The sequence below is a fragment of the Oncorhynchus masou genome, chromosome 6 (assembly GCF_036934945.1).
Source record: "Oncorhynchus masou masou isolate Uvic2021 chromosome 6, UVic_Omas_1.1, whole genome shotgun sequence".
Lineage (NCBI taxonomy): Eukaryota > Metazoa > Chordata > Actinopteri > Salmoniformes > Salmonidae > Oncorhynchus > Oncorhynchus masou.
This window is the reverse complement of record NC_088217.1, coordinates 75,984,885-76,006,922: the sequence shown is the minus strand read 5'-3', so window position 1 is coordinate 76,006,922 and position 22,038 is coordinate 75,984,885. Positions and strand designations below refer to the sequence as shown.

At 41.9% G+C, this 22,038-nt stretch overlaps 1 long non-coding RNA gene across 1 annotated transcript; it reads right to left on the bottom strand.

The window, feature by feature from the left end:
• Positions 1-260: 260 nt before the first annotated feature.
• Positions 261-21,543, bottom strand: LOC135542648 (uncharacterized). Its single transcript, XR_010456116.1, has 2 exons — positions 21,102-21,543; positions 261-3,356 (listed from the first exon to the last, which is right to left on the bottom strand). It is a non-coding gene; the product is annotated as an uncharacterized LOC135542648 (long non-coding RNA).
• Positions 21,544-22,038: the final 495 nt, after the last annotated feature.

Here is a 22,038-nt window from a genome sequence, read left to right as displayed (position 1 = left end):
GTTTAGGGATGTTGACAGCTACCTATTTTACCTTTATTTAACTAGGGAAGTCAGTTAAGAACAGATTCTTATTTTCAATGACAGAACAGTGGGTTAACTGCCTTGTTCAGGGGCAGAGCGACAGATTTGAACCTTGTCAGCTCGGGGATTCGATCTTGCAGTTACTAGTCTAACGATCTAACCACTTGGCTACCTGCCGCCACTGAAATATAGTGCAGTATTTGAGTTATTTATTTTATATAGTTATTATTAGACTCCACTGTATGTGTAAAGAATTTATTACAATAATCAACTGAGAATAGCCAAGCTATCACACACGGGTAATGGTTAAAACACTCAAGGAGCAAGACAACCAAAACTGACCAACCAAACCCCTCTCAGCAGTGAGATATGTTTGAAGGGCTACAGCTCCATCAGTTCTCTGTAAATAGATGGGAAACTTCACAGGAGAAAACATATACATTTGTTTCGCATGCGTAAAAACTTCTCCATAAAGCTACTTTTGAATATAACCAGAAATTTCACACTGGCGAAGACCAAAGCTTAAGGCTGTTGTGGAAAGAGCTATATTACAAAACTCTCTCTTAAAATACATGTGCTGATCAATACAGGTGAGAAAACCACACAAGTGCAGTGATTGTGAGAGACGTTCTACTAATCAGTTATCTCAAAAGGCAAGTCCATGAGAGAAGCCTTTCAGCTGTGACGTCTGCGGGAGAAGATTCAGCCAAGTCATTCATGTCGCAGCCAACATGCAAGTGCACACAGGAGTCAGACCATATTCATGCAAGAAATGTGGAAAAGGGCTTCTAGAATTCAAGACGTTTCAAATGTTAAAAAAAATAAACTGTCAGTAGCTACAACTATCTTCTGACCGCTCTTTCAGAGGTGAGGAGAGTACATGCCAACCTAAATAACATGGACATCTAATAACTCTTCACCAATTTGAATACTGAGAAATTGTTATTTTTAATTGGATTTCCCAAATAGCCATACATGATTTATACTCTGATGATCACATCACTGATATTCACACCTTGGTTCTAATAGCCCATGTTTACTGCAGTTGCTGTAATCTTTGAAATAGTATTTTGGGTAGTTAACTGGGCAAATAATTACCCATTTGGTCGTTTGGCCTTACGGAATGATTTAGGTGCAGGCAAGAATTGATGAATTCATTTATGCAGGGTGGAAACTAAAAGAGTGATAAGATATTTTTGAAATGTGGTTTATAAAATAAAGTTTACCATTAGAAAAAAAAGATGCATTAAGACAGTGATATTGTTACTATATTGCATTTTTGTGTCTCTGTTGTTAGTCCTTTCTTATTGAGAGTCTCTGTGACTTTGCCTTTCAGACTGCAGAATAGAGGTCGTCGTCTCCTCTCCAGTGTGTTGCCTCCTCTGGTGCCGTTTTCTGTCGTTAATTTGGGAGAAGCTTTGTCCACATTCCGAGCAGTGGTATGGTTTCTCTCCAGTGTGAATTCTCATGTGTATTGTGAGTGAGTTCTTTTGAAAAAATCTTTTTCCACAGCAGGAGCACTGGAAAGGTCTCTCTTTATTATGCACCCTTCTCACATGAGTCATCACGTCACATGAACGAGAAAAAGTATTTCCACATTCCGAGCAAGGATAGGCTGCTCTTTCTCCAGAGAGTTTGAACTTGTGTGCTTGCTTGTGACACTTAAATGTTTTTTCAAGTGCAAAACTCTTCCCACAATCAGTGCAGTGGTATGGTTTCTCTCCAGTGTGCATTCGCTGGTGCCTTTCCAACCGTTGCATATTTGTAAAACCCTCCCCACAGTCAGTGCAAAGGTATAGTACACTTTCAGTGTGTGTTCTTTGATGTCTTTCAAACTTTGCCTTGTTTAAGAAACACTTTCCACAGTCAGAACAGTGGAGTGCCAGGTCTCCAGTATGTACTGGAAGGTGTGATCGTAGTTTTGCCATGTCAGGAAATCTTTTATCACACCTTGAACAGTGGTAAGGTTTCTTTCCTGTAGGAGTGTCTTGTGGAAGGTATGCATTTTCCCCAGTATGTACATGCATGTGTGTTTTTAGATCTTCTGGTTTGGAGAAAAGTTCCTCACAATGATTGCAGCGGAAGTATTTCCCTTTCATATGCTTTCGCTGGTGGTGTCTTTTCAAATGATACGATTGAGAATAACTTTTGTCACAATCAGGGCATTGGTGAGCTTTCACTCCTGTATGTGTTAGCTGGTGTGACTTAAGGCGATCTAATCGACCGAAACCTCTGTCACAATCAGGGCAGTGGTAAGGCTTCTCTCCAGTATGTGTTCGTTGGTGTCTTTTAAGATCCCCCACTTGTCGAAAGCTCTTCCCACAGTCAGAGCACTGATTCATTTCAGAGCAGTGGTAAGGATTCTTACCTGTATGAGTTTCTTGCTGAAGGTATGCCTTTTCTCCAGCATGTACATGCATGTGTGTTTTTAGATCTTTCGGTTTGGAGAAAAGTTCCTCACAAAGATTGCAGTGGAAGTACTTCTCTTTCATATGCTTTCGCAGGTGATGTCTTTTCAAATGATACGATTGAGAATAACTTTTGTCACAATCAGGGCATTGGTGAGCCTTCATTCCTGTATGTGTTAGTTGGTGTGACTTAAGACGATCTAATCGAGCAAAACTTTGTTCACAATCGGGGCAGTGGTGAGGCTTCTCTCCAGTATGTGTTCGCTGGTGTCTTATAAGATCCCTCACTTTTCTAAAGCTCTTACCGCAATCAAAGCAGTAGTGAGGCTTCTCTCCTCCAGGACGGAAACCCTCAATCCAATCATCAGTGCCACCTGTATGTTTGGGCTCCTCTCCATTCTCCAGTGTTGTTTGGGGTTGTTGTAGTCCGTCTGAGTTTTTATTATTTTTCTCGGATTGGCACTGGGTGTTGGCTGGGCATTGCGGTGTGCTATGTGAAAGCTCACTCTCTACATTTGCTGCACTGCTGGCAGCTTTGAAGTTATTCTCTGGCAGGTCCTGTTGCTTTTTCACAAATTCAGTTTGACGAATGCGTGTGACAGCTTTATCCAGTGTTATTTCTGGGTCCATTTGTAATTGCTCGGACAGTGTTCTGTCACGTAAGCCCATGACTAGTCTGTCTCTTATCATCTCACTGAGCAGAGCTCCATAACCACAATGTTCTGACAAACAATGAAGTGCAGAGATAAAATCATCAGCCGTCTCTCCTGCTTCTTGTTGTCTTTGGTTGAATTTTGTTCGTTCTAATATAACATTCCTCCTAACTGCCAAATGTCCATCCTGCTGCTTATTATTAAAACTGTGGAAGTGTTCCCGCTTGATCAGGTTGTCATCTTGCAGGTCTTCTGAGGTGTCCATCTCCTCTGCCTGGAAATACATTTAAAATGGCATAATTACTAGTAGGCCTATCGTCTCTGTTCTCGCAAACAACATTTTGTAATACAGTCTACTTTCATTATGGTTCAAGTGCAAATTAGAATAGATAGCATATACAATAAATAGCTAATCAAATAACTTAGGTCGATACATCTTTACAGTAGTAGCTAGGTCTAATCATTTGAAATACCTAGCAGTATCAACATGAAAATGATGATTTGTTGTTTGTCATTAGGCTTAGAGATCACCATGATATAGCATATTGATTGTATTGGCATGTGATCTAGGCTAGAAAAGGTTCATTGACAGTATTAGTAGTGGGCATTTCCATGTAAAAAGCCCCATGAGCACTAGCATGTGAAGTGTCAAATGAAAGTTAAGAGCCTATATTTTTGAGAAATTAAGGCATATCAAAATGTTCAACCATTTTCCATCCTAAAAAAATTAGGAATAAGGAAAGGGTTTCATTTTTGGTGTTGGATTCTAGCTTGAAATATCCTTATTACCATACTAGAATGTATTTATTACTTTGCATGTATTAGAAATGTATATGTTGGGAGTCAATGAATGGTGAATAGGAACGCTGTGAATAGAAAGTTACAAGAGGTGACAAGGGGAAGTGCAGAAAGTTCATATTCTGTTCAAACATGTTGTTGCTGAATATTCATTTTCTTGAGCAAGGGGGCAAAGAGCAACAGTCTAGTTTAATTTCCTGATAAGGCAGGCCAGATGTTTTGGAACTAGGACCATGAGGGATGTGGAACTCAACTTGAGATAAGGTCACCAGTTGAAGAGAGAAGACACTGCTGGGAGGGGGGGCCATAGGGGCCCACCACAAATACCATTTGATTACAGTCCTCTCTCACATACACACTGTCACGCCCATGAGGATCATCGACTGAGGCAAGCCATGACAATACCAGTAAGAGGAAACTACTGTGTTTCTGGCTAACAGAGAAGGATTGTTTATCTTAGACATGCAAGGAGATGACTTGCCTAGTCAGAAGGTATAAGTATATGCTTGTGTGACTTGTATGTTGTGTGTGCAGCTAAAGCACCCAAGTGGGTTGAATAAACTTGGTTTGACCTTTTCTAGTCGTCCGTTTGAGTTTCTACTCTGTTCAGAACAGTTGGTGTTGCTTGTGATTCGCCACGATTTACAGTCGATCTGGAGAGTCCGAATCAGTTGATCTGGAGAGTCCGAATCAGTTGATCTGGAGAGTCCGAATCAGTTGATCTGGAGAGTCCGAATCAGTTGATCTGGAGAGTCCGAATCAGTTGAGCTGGAGCCAGCACCAAAAACAAGGTAGGCACAGTTCCTACAGTTCCTATGAGTGTTACCACTCATTCTGACATCTCTGGGAGAAGAGTCATAGGCTGAACACAAATGATAGGATATGGACCTAGGAAACCTGAGTTTTCAGTAGTCCCCTTGGTTCCCTGAGATCCGTAAGTGGGACGTAGGTCCCAGGGGTGTGAAAGCCCCAACCGTGGTGGCCATAAACCGTGGTGTGTGTATGGATGAATTGTCATTCTTGTATACTAATACAGTAAGTTGTAGAGGAGTAGTCCATGTAGAAGGAGAAAGGCACTCGGTGGAGAATAGCAGATATCTGTGCTTAAAGATGAAACATTGTCAGTGAGTGGGAATGTGGACGGTGATCGGTTGCCTGTAAGTTCTGGAGGGCGGCCCCCTCCACGGCTAGTCATCCACAATAGTCTGTGCATACAACACAGTGTCGTCAAGCACCAAAACGGTTAGGACGAGTGACAAAATAATTAAGCGCCAACACTGTTACTACTCTCCGGTGGAGTGGGTATCAGTACCTTGGGAAAGTCATTAATAGAAGGTGAGTTTTATAACCGTGGGTACAGAAACATAACCGTTGGGGGTGGTGCGGAGCCAATAATACCTGATATGGCGTCCGGGAGGTGTGGAAAGGTAGAATGTTACCAAAGCATTCGAAGCGCTGAAAAAAAGGCATACGAACAGCACCAAGAATCAAATAAGTGGTGAAAATTGGTACACATCCCTTCAACGGACAGTTTAAATCCAGCCAAGAGTATATGGATGCCATCGTATTGTGGAACACTGAAATCAAAGAACGGCCCAGACCACAATACACCGGCATCCAAACCACGGCACTTCATCAGCAAAGGATAAAAATGGAAAAAGGTTAAAAAAAAAACTAATCTGCCAGGTAAAAATGGCTAATAAAAACAGGGCGTAGGGCGTGCGCACAGATGAGATTAACAGAAGCAGGAATTGGCTAATGCGTTAGAAAAGAGTCAAAAGGAAACCAGGAATTAGAGGGAGCCCTAGAGGATAGACAAAAGCAAATAAAACAAGTCATGGTTTGTCTTCAACAGTATCAAAATACTTGTATATGCCATTGCCACTCCTCCGCCGTTCGCCCCCCAGGCTACAGAGTGAAACAGGTACATCTAGTGCATCACCGTTATACCCCTCTCTGAAGAGGAAAAATAGCAATATGGGTTGCGAGACGCGGCGGATGGGCACATTACGAGCCCGCACATAGTAGTCCTGGATAGTGGATCAGCATGAGAGATGTGCGTCCAGTACGAACGCATGAGACGCCGGTTATGTATTATAAGAGACAAATAGTCCCAGTGGAGGTCAGCCACTGAGCGAAATGCATATTTTTATGAAAGCACCACCAGACCCAGTAAAAGAGGGACAAATATCTATCCATTTCTGGAGGAAACAGGGTAGAATGAGTGATCCAGCAAACAAATGACAAAACTGAGGGATTCTTGGCAGCAGTTTAATATTTTGTTATATAAAGTACCAGTCAAAAGTTCACACCACTATTATTCTAGAATGTAGAAAATAGTAAAAATGTAAGAAAAAACCTGGAATGAGTAGGTGTGTCCAAACTTATGACTGGTACTGTATATCTAGCCTCGGTGCAGTCGATTGTGGTCCAGCAAGATAACGGTTTCCATGTGGAAGGAGATGTAGGAGGCTACGTCAAACACAGCTTCCGAGTAGATACGGCACTCAAATATCACTAATTGCTTATGATGAGAAATTAGCTACATTTGCGACTGGAAAAAAGTAACACATTCAGCGGAGTAACGGGCGGAATCGAAAGCCATACAACCATTATCCCTGTCCTATAGGACCAGTAACAATACCATGCTAATTTTACATGGCGACGGTTGTGGAACCAATGTTGGGGTTGGATAATCTATGCGAAAAGCCAGGGGAGTGGATTCTCAAAAGGTAACAAATTAACATGGGCAGTACAGACGGTGAAAGCCGAGCAATAGTTGTTTCAGGGTCATACCCTATAGGCCAAAGACGCATGAGATTGCAGTCTGATTGAAGGCTGCAACCCTGTTGTGGTGGAGGTACACCCACTGCAAACGATAAAGCAATATCCTATTAAACCGGAGGCTGAGAAATCAGTGGCAATATTACTAGAGGGAGGCATAGCCGTCATTGTAAATAGCTAGGGAGTCATAGTAAATAAGAATTTGTTCTTAACTGCCTAGTTAGATAAAAACAATTGCGGTACGAGGACCAGTCCGACGCAACAGCCCTTTATTTCCAGTAAAGAAAGGACTAAAATGGCGTTTTAAAGTGAATGTTCACAGCATAAACAAAAATGCAGTGAAAAATCACACCAGTCGTAGCGATTTGGCAGACCTATTGGCATCTATTCCCTCAGACTGGTACAGCATAGTGCTAGGTGATATGGCCAAAATATCATAGAATGGTATTTTTCACATTTTGGACGATATGACAGTAATTTTATGTTTTTGATGAATAAAAAAGTTCCACATTTGCTTTATGAGTAGTGACTGATCCTAGGATGGCAACACATTTTAAATGATTTCAAGGGGTCTTTCTCCATTCTGATTGGCTTATACCGTTCAATTCAACTTCAACCTAAAATCATTTCCCGCATTTCCTGCACTCATTTGAGATCATTTCCACACTGCCACGATATGGGAAAAAAAATACTAGGCCTCCTTTTTAACCAAATGTTGCAATTGCGATTAGATTAAAACACTTGGGTGAACTTTTGGAATCATGGAAATAGAATGTTTATTATAATTCTATAGTTAGAATATAAATAATACTGGGCACTTTGAATACAGTGTTGTTTGACATGACAACGAATGAAAATGTCATGGACGAGTTACAGTGACAGTGTAGGAACAAAAGTGACTCACATCGTGTTTCCTAGGGGAGCCTATTATCTTTGGCTATATTAAATCTTTATTCCTATAGCCAACATATTCATGCTTCCCCTATTCCCCTTTGATTTATAAGATATTGTTGCACAAACAACATGCTGATTTAGGCCTCCACTAGCACTGGTATCAGGCTGTATTAGCTAGCTACGTTTGCTCTGACTCAGTACTTTTATTAGCTAGTTAGCCAGCTAACTAGCAGTTAGCCAGATAGTTAGCCAACTAGAGATTAGCATTATTGGCTAACACGATTTAGCTTAACTTGCTAAGAAAATACTAACTAGCTGTTTGCAGATGTAAGAAAACAAACTAATATTGTAATTATAGAACAATTGTGGATTTATATTAAGATCAAATTGTGTCAAATGGTGCCGTAACAGCAGATGTTTTACGTGTCCAACCTATTGTTTTTTTGTTTGTTTATCTGCATTGTTTGTAACTTAACTATTTTTGTACATAATTTTGCCGCTACCGTCTCTTATGACCGAAAAAAACTTCTAGACATCAGAACTCTGATTACTCACCACGGACTAGCAGAATCCTTTTTCTTCTTTCAAGACTCAGACGAGCCCGAGACGGAGGATATACGGCTCCCTTGGGAACAGACCACGACCCCAGTGATCTGCGTGAAGAGGAGGCGGAGAAAGAGGCCCGAAGTCGGGCTGTCTTCTGAGGAGGAGGCGATCAAATAAACCCTCACTACCCTCAATTCTGCTCGCAAACATGCAATCTTTGGACAATAAAATGGACGAGATATTGGGAAGATTAAACTACCAACGGGACATTAAAAACAAACATCTTGTGCTTCACGGAGTCATGGCTGAACAACAACATCAACATACAGCTGGCTGGTTATATGATGTTTCCCGGCAGGATAGAACAGTGGCGTCTGGTAAAGACAAGGGGCAGCGGTCAACGTATTTTTGTAAACAACAGCTGGTGCACGATATCTAAGGAAGTCTCGAGCCATTGCTCGCCTGAGGTAGAGTTTCTCATGATAAGCTGCAGACCATATTACCTACTGAGAGAGTTTGTCTATATTCTTTGTAGCTGTTTTACAAACCACCACAGTCAGAGGCTGGCACCAAGATAGCATTGAATGAGCTCTATTCCACCAATAAGAAAACGCTCACCCAGAGGCGGCACTCCTAGTAGCCGGGGACTTTAATGGAAATAGAATGTTTATTATAAATCAGGGAAATTTAAATCCTTTTTACCAAATTTCTATCAATATGTTAAATATGCAACCAGAGGAAAAATAACTCTGGACCACCTATACTCCACACACAGAGATACATACAAAGCGCTCCCTCGCCCTCCAATTGGCAAATCTGACCATAATTCTATCCTACTGATTCCCGCTTACAAGCAAAAATTAAAGCAGGAAGCACCAGTGACGAGATCAATAAAAAAAGTGGTCAGAAAGCAGATGCTAAGCTACAGGACTGTTTTGCTATCACAGACTGGAATATGTTCTGGGATTCCTAATGGCATTGAGGAGTACACCACATCTGTCATTGGCTTCATCAAAAAGTGCATCGATGATGTCGTCCCCACAGTGATCGTACATACACACCCCAACCAGAAAACATGGATTACAGGCAGCATCCGCACTGAGCTAAAGGCTAGAGCTGATGCTTTCAATGAGCGGGACTCTAACCCGGAAGCTTATAAGAAATCCCGCTATGCCCTCCGACGAACCATCAAAGAGGCAAAGCGTCAATACAGGACTAAGATCGAGTTGTACTACACCGGCTCTGACGCTCACCGGATGTGGCAGGGCTTGCAAACGATTAGACTACAAATGGAAGCACAGCCGAGAGCTGCCCAATGACAAGCCTACCGGACGAGCTAAACTACTTCTATGCTCGCTTCGAGGCAAATAACACAAACATGCATGAGAGCACCAGCTGTGCCGGAAGACTGATCACGCTCTTCGCAGCAGATGTGAGTAAGACCTTTAGACAGGTCAACATTAACAAGGCCGCAGGGCCAGACGGATTACCAGGACGTGTACTGCGAGCACGCACTGACCAACTAGCAAGTGTCTGTAATACCAACATGTTTCAAGCAGACCACCATATTGCCTGTGCCCAAGAACACTAAGGTAACCTGCCTAAATGACGACCGACCCATAGCACTCACATCTGTAGCCGTGAAGTGCTTTGAAAGGATGGTCATGGCTCACATCAACACCATTATCCCAGAAACCCTAGACCCACTCCAATTTTCCTACCGCTCCAACAGATGATGCAGTCTCTATTGCACTCCACACTGCCCTTTCCCACCTGGACAAAAGGAACACCTACGTGAGAATGCTGTTCATTGACTACAGCTCAGCGTTCAACACCATAGTGCCCTCAAACCGCATCAATAAGCTAAGGACCCTGGGACTAAAAACCTCCCTCTGCAACTGGATCCTGGACTTCCTGACGGGCCACCCCCAGGTGATAAGGCTAGGTAACAACATTGCCACGCTGATCCTCAACACAGGGGCACCTCAGGGGTGCGTGCAAAGCCTCCTCCTGTAGTCCTTGTTCACTCATGACTTCACAGCCAGGCACAACTCCAACATTAAATTAGCCGATGACAGTGGTAGGCCTGATCACCGACAACAACGAGACAGCCTATATGGAGGTGGTCAGAGACCTGGCCGTGTGGTGCCAGGACAACAACCTCTCGCTCAACGTGATCAAGACAAAGGAGATGATTGTGGACTACAGGAAAAAGAGGACTGAGCATGCCCCCATTCTCATTGACAGGGCTGCAGTGGAGCAGGTTGAGAGCTTTAAGTTCCTTGGTGTCCACATCAAACAAACAAACTATCATGGTCCAAACATACCAAGACAGTCGTGAAGCGGGCTCGACAAAACCTATTCCCCCTCAGGAGACTGAAAAGATTTGGCATGGGTTCTCAGATCCTCAAATGATTCTACAGCTGCACCATCGAGAGCATCCTGACTGGTTCCATCACCGCCTGGTATGGCAACTGCTCTGCCTCTGACCGCAAGGCACTAGAGGGCAATGCGAACAGACCAGTACATCACTGGGACCAAGCTTCCTGCCATCCAGGACCTCTATACAAGGCGGTGTCAGAGGAAGGCTGTAAAAAAATTGTCAAAGACTCTAGCCACCCTAGTCATAGACTGTTCTCTCTGCTACCACACGGTAAGCGGTACCGGCGCACCAAGTCTAGGTCCAAGAGGCTTCTATACAGCTTCGACCCCCAAGCCATAAAACTCCTGAACATCTAGTCAAATGGCTACCCAGACTATGCGCATTGCCCCCCCTCCCCTCTCCACTGCCACTCTCTGTTGTTAGTGACTATGCATAGATGACAACTCTACCTACATGTACATACTACCCCAACTAACCGGTGCCCCCACACATTAACTCTGTACCGGCACCCCCTGTATATAGTTATTTTTTACTGCTCCTCTTTAATTACTTGTTACTTTTATCCCTTATTCTTATCCATATTTTTTTTAACTGCACTGTCGGTTAGTGGCTCGTAAGTAAGGATTTCACTGTTGTATTCGGTGCATGTGACTAATAACATTTGATTTGAAACATTGTTGTCATCAACATTGTGGCATGTGCTGCATTGGCCATGCAGACTGAAGGAAAGTGGTTTGTGGTCAAGCAACGACAAATGTGCTCCTTGAGTGACAGGGGGTGGGACTAAGTCTGTGTGGAAAGTGGCGTGGAGACAGAGCTGAGAGGGATGACTCAAGTAGCAGAGTAAACAATAAAAATGGACGTTACATTTGAGGGTTCCATCTGGTACAGTACATAGATGATTTGTTGCTGGTGTCAAAAGACAAAGAAACTCATATGCGAGACCTTACAACAATAGTAAACTATTTGGCAGAGCAGGGTCACAAAGCATCACATAAGAAAGCCCAATTGGCAAAACAGGAGTTAACATATCTGGGGGTTTCGATTTCAAAAGGCACATTACACGCAATCCGGTAGAGACAATGAGTTCTCTGGCACGACCAAACACTCATCGCACACTCAGGAAAACCCTAGGCCTTTTCAATTTTGTTAGACATTTTATTCTGTCATATTCTAAATTCAAAAGGCACTCTCACATCTGAGCTCCCCTTTTTGCAGGTGCATGGTAACAGTAGAATACAATTAGAAAAAAGAAGAAACCCACACACTGCTCTTGATAGCATCATTGCTCTTTAATAAGCTTTACGTAAGGGCTTGTAAAGTAAGCATTTCACGCTATGGTCGAAACCTGTTGTATTCGGCGCATGTGACAAATACATTTTGATTTGATTTGTGGCTGGCATGAAAATGAACCACAGGAAAAGCTTCCTCCATTCACGTGCACAGATGACATGTATTGTTTCCCACTGCCCGTTTCGAGACAGGTGTAAGATAATGGTCCATTCTAAATCAAAACAAATTTCACCCACATTAAGTATATGTAAAGACAAGATTAAATCAAGTATAGTCTGATGGGTGACAATATTAGCCTATTACTTGTGAATGATATATAATCACTTGTGAATGATGCCTAGCATAAGAAACAAAACCTTTTTTTGTGACTTTTTCAAATCATAGTCATACCTCCTGTAGCCCATAGGGCTATATGTTTTGATATGGTTAGTATCACAACTAAAGTGGCCAAATAACTTCTTAAAATTAAGCACATTAATCCGCTTTACAAGGGGTGTAGAGCCTAACTGGTATACATTAGCAGCGCGTGAGTTTTAAGTTTGGGGAAGAACATTTGCGCCATAAAAATGCATATAATAAAAGCATTACACGCATAATCGCATTTGCGGTCACTTTTTATAATGGTGTTTTCCCGCTAATGGAACATTTGTGCTTATAGCCTACTGCCGTGTGCACATTGTTGCGCTTATAATGTGAAGAATTAGCCTAATAGTTTATCAACATTTTAAGCTAAACGTTTTGATCTGTTGCATCAGCCACATTGCGTAAAAAAGTATTTTGATGCTAGTGGTTATATTAATTTGGGATCTATTGCATCCAACACCTGTCCCAGACTATGTTTGGAATATTTATTTGTCGCACAGAATAGGTTATAAAGTGTGTACAGCCTGCGCAAAAAAAACAAAGCAGAGCTCATGCCTTTCAACCTTTTTCAAATCATCATCATTAGAGTCGCATCATGCAGCCTTATAAATGTATTAAACATCAAAACATATAGCCCAACGTTTGAAGAACAACTAAAGGTACATTAATAACTCTAAATTAACCATATAGGAGTACCTATTTCTTTGTCAACTGCTCAACACAGAATAGCCACATGTGCGCACTCCCTCAAATCGTTTGGAGAATTTCTTTTATGTTTATGTTTTCAGCTTTGTTCAATAGCATTCTTCAAACTATAAAATATAATGCCATTGAATTCTAAGCAAATATTGTCTACTAAATGAACTAGTGTAGCCCACAGCCATTTGGCATAGCTACATCAGGAATTAACATAAGGACAACTCAGAGTATGCTATTCTGTTCTTTTGAAGCACACTACATTTTCTTCATGTCATGCTTCTTTAGACAATAAATACTGGATTTGTTGTGAAGGTGTAGGCTTCATTACATGGATTTATTAGACTTTTTAAAAAGTAGATGTTCCAACGGTCTGCGTGTGTGAAGCCAGGAGATGCTAAATGTGTTTACGTTAATTAAACGGTCAATTACCGTGAAAGCGACATTTATTTGCTTGATAATCACCGGCTGATGAAATTGTGACCGCCACAGCCCTAGTGATACCACAACCTAAAAATTCCCAATATGTTGAACACGTTGACACAACCCTTGCTGGCGATGGTACAGCAAAGAATAGTGGGGGGGGGGGCATATTGCCCCCTTTGAGGATAACACAGTGCCACCAACACGGCCCACTACCAAGGACTGTGGGCTCTCCTCCATGGCCGAAGTAAGACATTAAATTGTGTTAACCCTCGCAGGGCTGCAGGCCCAGACGTCGTCCTCAGAGCATGCGGAGACCAGCTGGCTGGTGTGTTTACGGACATATTCAATTTCTCCCGATCCCAGTCTGCTGTCCCCACATGCTTCACGATGGCCACCATTGTTCCTGTACCCAAGAAGGCAAAGGTAACTGAACTAAATGACTATCGCCCCGTAGCACTCACTTCTGTCATCACGAAGTGCTTTGAGAGGCTAGTCAAGAATCATATCACCTCCACCTAACCAGTCACCCAAGACCCACTGCAATTTGCATACCGCCCCACAGACAATGCAATCGTTATCACACTGCCCTATCCCATCTGGACAAGAGGAATACCCATGTAAGAATGCTGTTCAACTACAGCTCAGCATTCAACACCATAGTACCCTCATCATTAAGCTTGAGACCCTGGGTCTCAATCCACCCTGTGCGATTGGGTCCTGGACTTCCTGACAAGCCGCCCCCAGGTGGTGACGGTAGTAAACAACATCTCCACTTCGCTGATCCTCAACACAGGGGCCCCACAAGGATGCATGCTCAGCCCCCTCCTGTACTCCCTGTTAACCCATGACTGTGTGGCCATGCACGCCTCCAACTCAATCATCAAGTTTGCAGATGACACAATAGTAGGGTTGATCACCAACAACGACAAGACAGCCTATAGGGAGGTGGTGAGGGCACTCGGGAATACAGGGTCAGGAAAACAACCTCTCACTCAACATCAACAAAACAAAGGAGGCGACCTTGGACTACAGGAAACAGCAGAGGGAGCACCCACCATCCACAGATGGGACAGCAGTGTAGAAGGTGGAAAGTTAAGTTCCTCTGCATACACATTACGGACAAACTGAAATGGTCCACCCACACAGACAGTGTGGTGAAGGCGGTGCAGCAGCACCTCTTCAACCTCAGGAGGCTGAAGAAATTTGACTTGGCCCCTAAAACATTTACAGATGCACAAATGAGAACATCCAGGCAGGCTGTATCACCGCCAGGTACGGCAACTGCACCGCCCACAACCACAGGGTTCTCCAGTGGGTGGTGCCGTCTGCACAAAGCATCACCGGGGGCACATTGCCTGCCCTCCAGGACACCTACAGCACCCGATGTCACAGGAAGGCCAAAAAGATATTCACGGACAACAACCAACCGAGCTATTGGCTTTTCACCCCGCAACCATCCAGAAGGCGAGGTCAGTACAGGTGCATCAAAGCTGTTACCGAGAGACTGAAAAACAGCTTCCATCTCAAGGCCATCAGACCGTTAAACAGCCATCACTAACACAGAGGTTGCTGCCTACATACAGACTTGAAATCATTGGCCACTTTAATAAATGGATCACTAGTCACTTTATTAATGACACTTTAATAATGTTTACATATCTTTCAATACTCATCTCATATGTGTATACTGTATTTTATACCATCTATTGCATCTTGCCCATGCCGCTCCGTCAATGCACATCCATAAATGTATATGTACATATTCTTATTCCATCCCTTTACTTACATTTGTGTGTATTAGGTAGTTGTTGTGGAATTGTTAGATTACTTGTTGATATTGCGCCACTGTAGGAACTAGAAGCACAAGCATTTCGCTAGACTCGCAATAACATCTGCTGACCATGTGATCAATAACATTTTATTTTGGAAAGTGCTATCACGTAATAGGTTATATTCACCAGTATAACCCCTACAGTATTGCAACTAAAGTAGTGAAGTGGTCAGGGAAGGTTTTAGACAACAGCAGACCAAGAGGACTGAATATGGGAACCAAACTATTCTCTCGGTCAAGCGTCAGGGGGAAGAGGTCTATGAGCAGATGAAGGCATACTTATACATTTGTTTAGGGGCTGAACTAGTGACAGAGAAAGAAATGAAATCAGTGTAAACGATATGTCGGAGTCACGGGTCAGTCCTACGGGGTGTTAGTGGCAGATTCTGTCAGGACCGATATCCGTGCATTCTATGGAGTCCCAAAAACCAAGGCATTAATGTTATTTGGAAAGAATAATTGAATGTACCAATGGCAGAGATCTGCATGGCTCAGATTAAGTTAGTAGGTAATAAAGTCTGAGGTATGATACCACTCCTCTTTGTGTAGTGGTACAGGGGAGAGCTCACAGTAGAGGAAAGACAGCTAACTGCAGCACAATATTGAGACTACTATGAGGATAAGTTGAACGTCACGCACACCAGGATCATTTGTATTTATTATGGGGTCCAGCGAAAATAAGTGTTACACCATTTTTAAAACATTACATTCACAACAGATTTCACAACACATTAAGTGTGCCCCCTCAGGCCACTACTCTAAAACATAAAATCCATGTGCACGTGCATGTATAGCGCGTATGTTAATGTGTGTGTGTATGAGTTTGTCTATCTTCACATGGTGGTACAGTGGTTCATCCTTTAAAAGTTGCAGCGTACTGCATAGAGGTCAAATGATTATGATTTTTCAACGGCGATACCGATTACTGGAGGACAAAAAAAAAGATACAGATTAAATCGGCCAAGTTTTTAACATTTATTTGTAATAATGACAATTACAACAATACTGAATGAACAGTTATTTTAACTTAATATAATACATCAATAAAATCAATTTAGCCTCAAATAAATAAAACATGTTCAATTTGGTTTAAATAATGCAAAAACAAAGTGTTAGAGAAGAAAGTAAAAGTGCAATACGTGCCATGTAAGAAAGCTAACGTTTAAGTTCCTTGCTCAGAACATGAGAACATATGAAAGCTGGTGGTTCCTTTTAACACGAGTCTACAATATTCCCAGGTAAGAAGTTTTTAGGTTGTAGTTATTATAGGAATTATAGGACTATTTCTCTCTATACCATTTGTATTTCATATACCTTTGACTATTGGATGTTCTTATAGGCACTTTAGTATTGCCAGTGTAACAGTATAGCTTCCGTCCCTCTCCTCGCTCCCACCTGGACTCGAACCAGGAACACAACGACAACAGCCACCCTCGAAGCAGCGTTTCCCATGCAGAGCAAGGGGAACAACTACTCCAAGTCTCAGAGCGAGTGACATTTGAAACGCTATTAGCGCGCACACCGCTAACTAGCTAGCCATTTCACATCACAACGTTACACCAGCCTAATCTCGGGAGTTGATAGGCTTGAAGTCAAACAGCAGAGATGCTGGCAAAACGCACAAAAGTGCTGTTTGAATGAATGCTTACGAGCCTGCTGCTGCCTACCATCGCTCAGTCAGACAGCTCTATCAAATCATAGACTTAATTATAACATAATAACACACAGAAATGCGAGCCTTTGGCCATTAATATGGTAAAATCTGGAAACTATCATCTCGAAAATAAGATGTTTATTTTTTCAGTGAAATACGGAACCGTTCCATTTTTATTTAATGCGTGGCATCCATAAGTGTAAATATTCCTGTTACATTGCACAACCTTCAATGTCATGTCTAATTACGTAAAATTCTGGCAAATTAGTTTGCAATGAGCCAGGTGGCCCAAACTGTTGCATATACCCTGACTCTACGTGCAATGAACGCAAGAGAAATGACAATTTCACCTGGTTAATATTGTCTGCTAACCTGGATTAGTAGTTATAACGAGTGATTATGATTGATTGTTTTTTTAAAGTTTAATGCTAGCTAGTAACTTACCTTGGCTTCTACTGCATTCACATAACAGGCGGGCTCCTCGTGGAGTGCATGTGGTTAGAGCGTTGGACTAGTTAACTGTAAGGTTACAAGATTGAATCCCCTGAGCTGACAAGGTGAAAATCTGTCGTTCTACCCCTGAACAAGGCAGTTAACCCACAGTTCCTAGGCCGTCATTGAAAATAAGAATGTGTTCTTAACTGACTTGCCTAGTTAAATAAAAAGGTAAATATATATTTCTTTTTTGAAATCGGGGCCCAAAAATACAGATTTCCGATTGTTATGAAAACTTGAAATCGGCCCTAATTAATAGGCCATTCCGATTAATCAGTAGACCTCTACCAGGGACTGGTTGAAATTTTTTTACTGAAACGTTGATTAATGTGCACTGTCCCTGTGAAAAAAATAATACATTTTCAAAAAATTGTGATTAAGAATGTTTTATTTTCTGTAAATTTATGAGTAATGTCAATGTTTATATAAAATGTTAAACATTATGGATATACAGTGGGGCAAAAAAGTATTTAGTCAGCCACCAATTGTGCAAGTTCTCCCACTTAAAAAGATGAGAGGCCTGTAATTTTCATCATAAGTATACTTCAACTATGACAGACAAAATGAGAAAAAAAGTTCCAGAGAATCACATTGTAGGATTTTTAATGAATTTATTTGCAAATTATGGTGGAAAATAAGTATTTTGTCACCTACAAAAAAAAGCAAGATTTCTGGCTCTCACAGACCTGTAACGTCTTCTTTAAGAGGCTCCTCTGTCCTCCACTCATTACCTGTATTAATGGCACCTGTTTGAACTTATCAGTATAAAAGACACCTGTCCACAACCTCAAACAGTCACACTCCAAACTCCACTATGGCCAAGACCAAAGAGCTGTCAAAGGAAACCAGAAACAAAATTGTAGACCTGCACCAGGCTGGGAAGACTGAATCTGCAATAGGTAAGCAGCTTGGTTTGAGGAAATCAACTGTGGGAGCAATTATTAGGAAATGGAAGACATACAAGACCACTGATGATCTCCCTCGATCTGGGGCTCTACGCAAGATCTCACCCCATGGGGTCAAAATGATCACAAGAACGGTGAGCAAAAATCCCAGAACCACACGGGGGACTTAGTGAATGACCTGCAGAGAGCTGGGACCAAAGTAACAAAGCCTACCATCAGTAACACACTACGCCGCCAGGGACTCAAATCCTGCAGTGCCAGACGTGTCCACCTGCTTAAGCCAGTACATGTCCAGGCCCGTCTGAAGTTTGCTAGAGAGCATTTGGATGATCCAGAAGCAGATTGGGAGAATGGCATATGGTCAGATGAAACCAAAATATAACTTTTTGGTAAAAACTCAACTCGTCGTGTTTGGAGGACAAAGAATGCTGTGAAGCATGGGGGTGGAAACATCATGCTTTGGGGCTTTTTTTCTGCAAAGGGACCAGGACGACTGATCCGTGTAAAGGAAAGAATGAATGGGGCCATGTATCGTGAGATTTTGCATGACAACCTCCTTCCACCAGCAAGGGCATTGAAGATGAAACGTGGCTGAGTCTTTCAGCATGACAATGATCCCAAACACACCGCCCGGGCAACGAAGGAGTGGCTTCGTAAGAAGCATTTCAAGGTCCTGGAGTGGCCTAGCCAGTCTCCAGATCTCCACCCCATAGAAAATCTTTGGAGGGAGTTGAAAGTCTGTGTTGCCCAGCAACAGCCCCAAAACATCACTGCTCTAGAGGAGATCTGCATGGAGGAATGGGCCAAAATACCAGCAACAGTGTCTGAAAACCTTGTGAAGACTTACAGAAAACATTTGACTACTGTCATTGCCAACAAAGGGTATATAACAAAGTATTGAGAAACTTTTGTTATTGACCAAATACTTATTTTTCACCATAATTTGCAAATAAATTCGTTAAAAATCTTAATGTGATTTTCTGGATTTTTTTTCTCATTTTGTCTGTCATAGTTGAAGTGTACCTATGATGAAAATTACAGGCCTCTCTCGTCTTTTTAAGTGGGAGAACTTGCAATTGGTGGCTGACTAAATACTTTTTTACCCCACTGTACTATTCAAAAAGGAGACTGTTGGATTCGAGCTTGAAATATACGTATGTTACCATACTAGAAGTTATTACTTTGCATGTATTAGAAATGTATACGTTGGGAGTCAATGAATGGTGAATAGGAACGCTGTGAATAGAAAGTTACAAGAGGTGACAAGGGGAAGTGCAGAAAGTTCATATTCTGTTCAAACATGTTGTTGCTGAATATTCATTTTCTTGAGCAAGGAGGCAAAGAGCAACAGTCTAGTTTAATTTCCTGATAAGGCAGGCCAGATGCTTTGGAACTAGGACCATGAGGGATGTGGAACTCAACTTGAGATAAGGTCAACAGTTGAAGAGAGAAGACACTGCTGGGGGGGGGGGGGCATAGGGGCCCACCACAAATACCATTTGATTACAGTCCTATCTCACATACACACACTGTCACGCCCATGAGGATCATAGACTGAGGCAAGCCATGACAATACCAGTAAGAGGAAACTACTGTGTTTCTGGCTAACAGAGAAGGATTGTTTATCTTAGACATGCAAGGAGATGACTTGCCTAGTCAGAAGGTATAAGTACATACTTGTGTGAATTGTATGTTGTGTGTGCAGCTAAAGCACCCAAGTGGGTTGAATAAACTTGGTTTGAGCTTTTTCTAGTCGTCCGTTTGTGTTTCTACAGAAACACTGGTCAAACAGATGGAAATGGGGTCTTAGAAAACATCTAGCAGAAATAGTCTTAAAATATATTAGAAACACAATCATGTGTAAAGACACCTGCCAACTAATATCAACATTTAAATGTAGTTTTACAGAAATTATTTGCCTTCTGTAAATGGAAGTAATTCTGTTACCAAAAACCCACATATCTTTAATATATTTTCTTAGTTCACAGAAGTAACAAGTAAAGGTAGACCTACTTTCTCTTTGTCAGGTGGTGGTCAAAGCAGGATTGTGAAATTTGGACAACCCCTCCCTCTCCCTCCAGTTAATGTTAACTACCCCTGCGCTGACTGACACCTACCCATGAGCCCCCTCTCCATTTACTGTAATCAGCAACCTCACCCTCTGAGCGCCAACCGACCCTGGATGTTGAAAAGTAGTTGAAATTTGGGCAGTCCAAATCTGAACTAATCAGATGTCTGTTTCACAAGTTTGGACAGTACAGTAAAATAGAAGTAGGTTAGAGTATAGTCCGGTACAATAGAGTAAAGTGCAGTATAATTAACTGTGTACTCTCCTGAACTATACTCTACCATGCTGTACTTTAATGTCCAAACTTGTTTAACATAGATGTTCGGTACAGATTTGGTCTGGTCCAAACCAAACTTGGTCTTGTTTGGGGACTGAACTCAGAATAATAGCCAGTGTATAGTATACCCAAACATGCAAAGGAGGATATTACATTTTTCTACCTTTGTGTACTCAGAATACATCACCATGATAACATTCATAATTATGGATTTCTGTATAGTACAGATCAGGGACCCGTAATTATATTACCATCATTCTGTTACTGTGTGTTAATCCAATTCATTTACTGTGGCTCAATAAGCGAAATATGTATATTTTTGTTTTAACGCGAGTCTTCATATCATAGCTGACGCCGCATTCTTTCTCCCGACATATTTGAATCTTTATTCAGAGTAGTTTTTGGAAAACGTAGTCAAACTGATGTAGATTATACTGTCATTCTGTTAACAAACTTCATCTGTACTGTCCGAGTACGTGTGTTTTTGTAAAATCGTCAGTAGTTATTGTGCAAAGAGTTGTATGGTTTGTTTAACTTTGCAATCGATGGTTTTTGTTTGGCATACTTTTGAAGTGACAAATCGGTGTCTCAGCGTCATTATGTTACCTTTGAATTGCCCGGCTCCTCTTCATCTCGGGTCTCCTGCATTTTTGGGGGTAGTCCTGCGTCCTCAAGTTCCGCCATTTTCAATGATGTGTTTTGTATCCCAACAGAAGTGTTGCGGGTAAAACCAGAGGCTGCAAACCAACCAAGTCTTACAACCAAGTCTGCTGTTCTATTCTATACACAATATTTTTTACTGATTTTGCAGGTTGCAAATGGAAGCTTTAGGTTAGATTTGATTCTAAGTGAAAATAAAAATAAAACATTCTCACACGACCGTTGTTGTGCAGCCGCACGTCTATTCACTGCCGCACGTCTATTCACTGCTGGTATTCCTCTCAGAACGTGATGCAGTTTAAAATGAACAAGAAAAACGCAGCAGGCTAAACTACTGACTGAGAACGAAGTGTCGTAAAATACTTGCAGACGTTTCACTTTACGTCTGAATGCAGACTATTCATTTTCTAAAACCAGCAGCGAAAAATCGCGAGACTTCCGGGAAAGCTTGCGAAGCAAACTGACCTGACAACGCCGGGGTTTGTACGGTTTAGAGAAGGAAATGAGACAGTTTTGATTTAGGCTTGTAAATCTTGGTGGGGCAAATATTTTTGATGCATGCCAGCAAAGCCACTACACAACACTAAGCAATACATTCATTGCATTATAACAGTGACAAACGTTGCCCACACTCAGTGGTGGGCCGTCAGGGCCAGCAAGGCCTTCTCTGCTGGCCTAAACATCATCAGAATATATATATTTTTTTTAAATATATTTTCCCACAAATATGTATTAAATTATTCCCCAGAGTAAGAGTTACACTCTTCATTTCATAGCGTTCCTCTTGGTTGCACTGCTTCCAGCCCCAGGTTGAGATTTGGAGGGCTGGTCTTTATGTTAGATATTTTATCCAATCATATTCAGCCATCATGTGTTGCCAGGG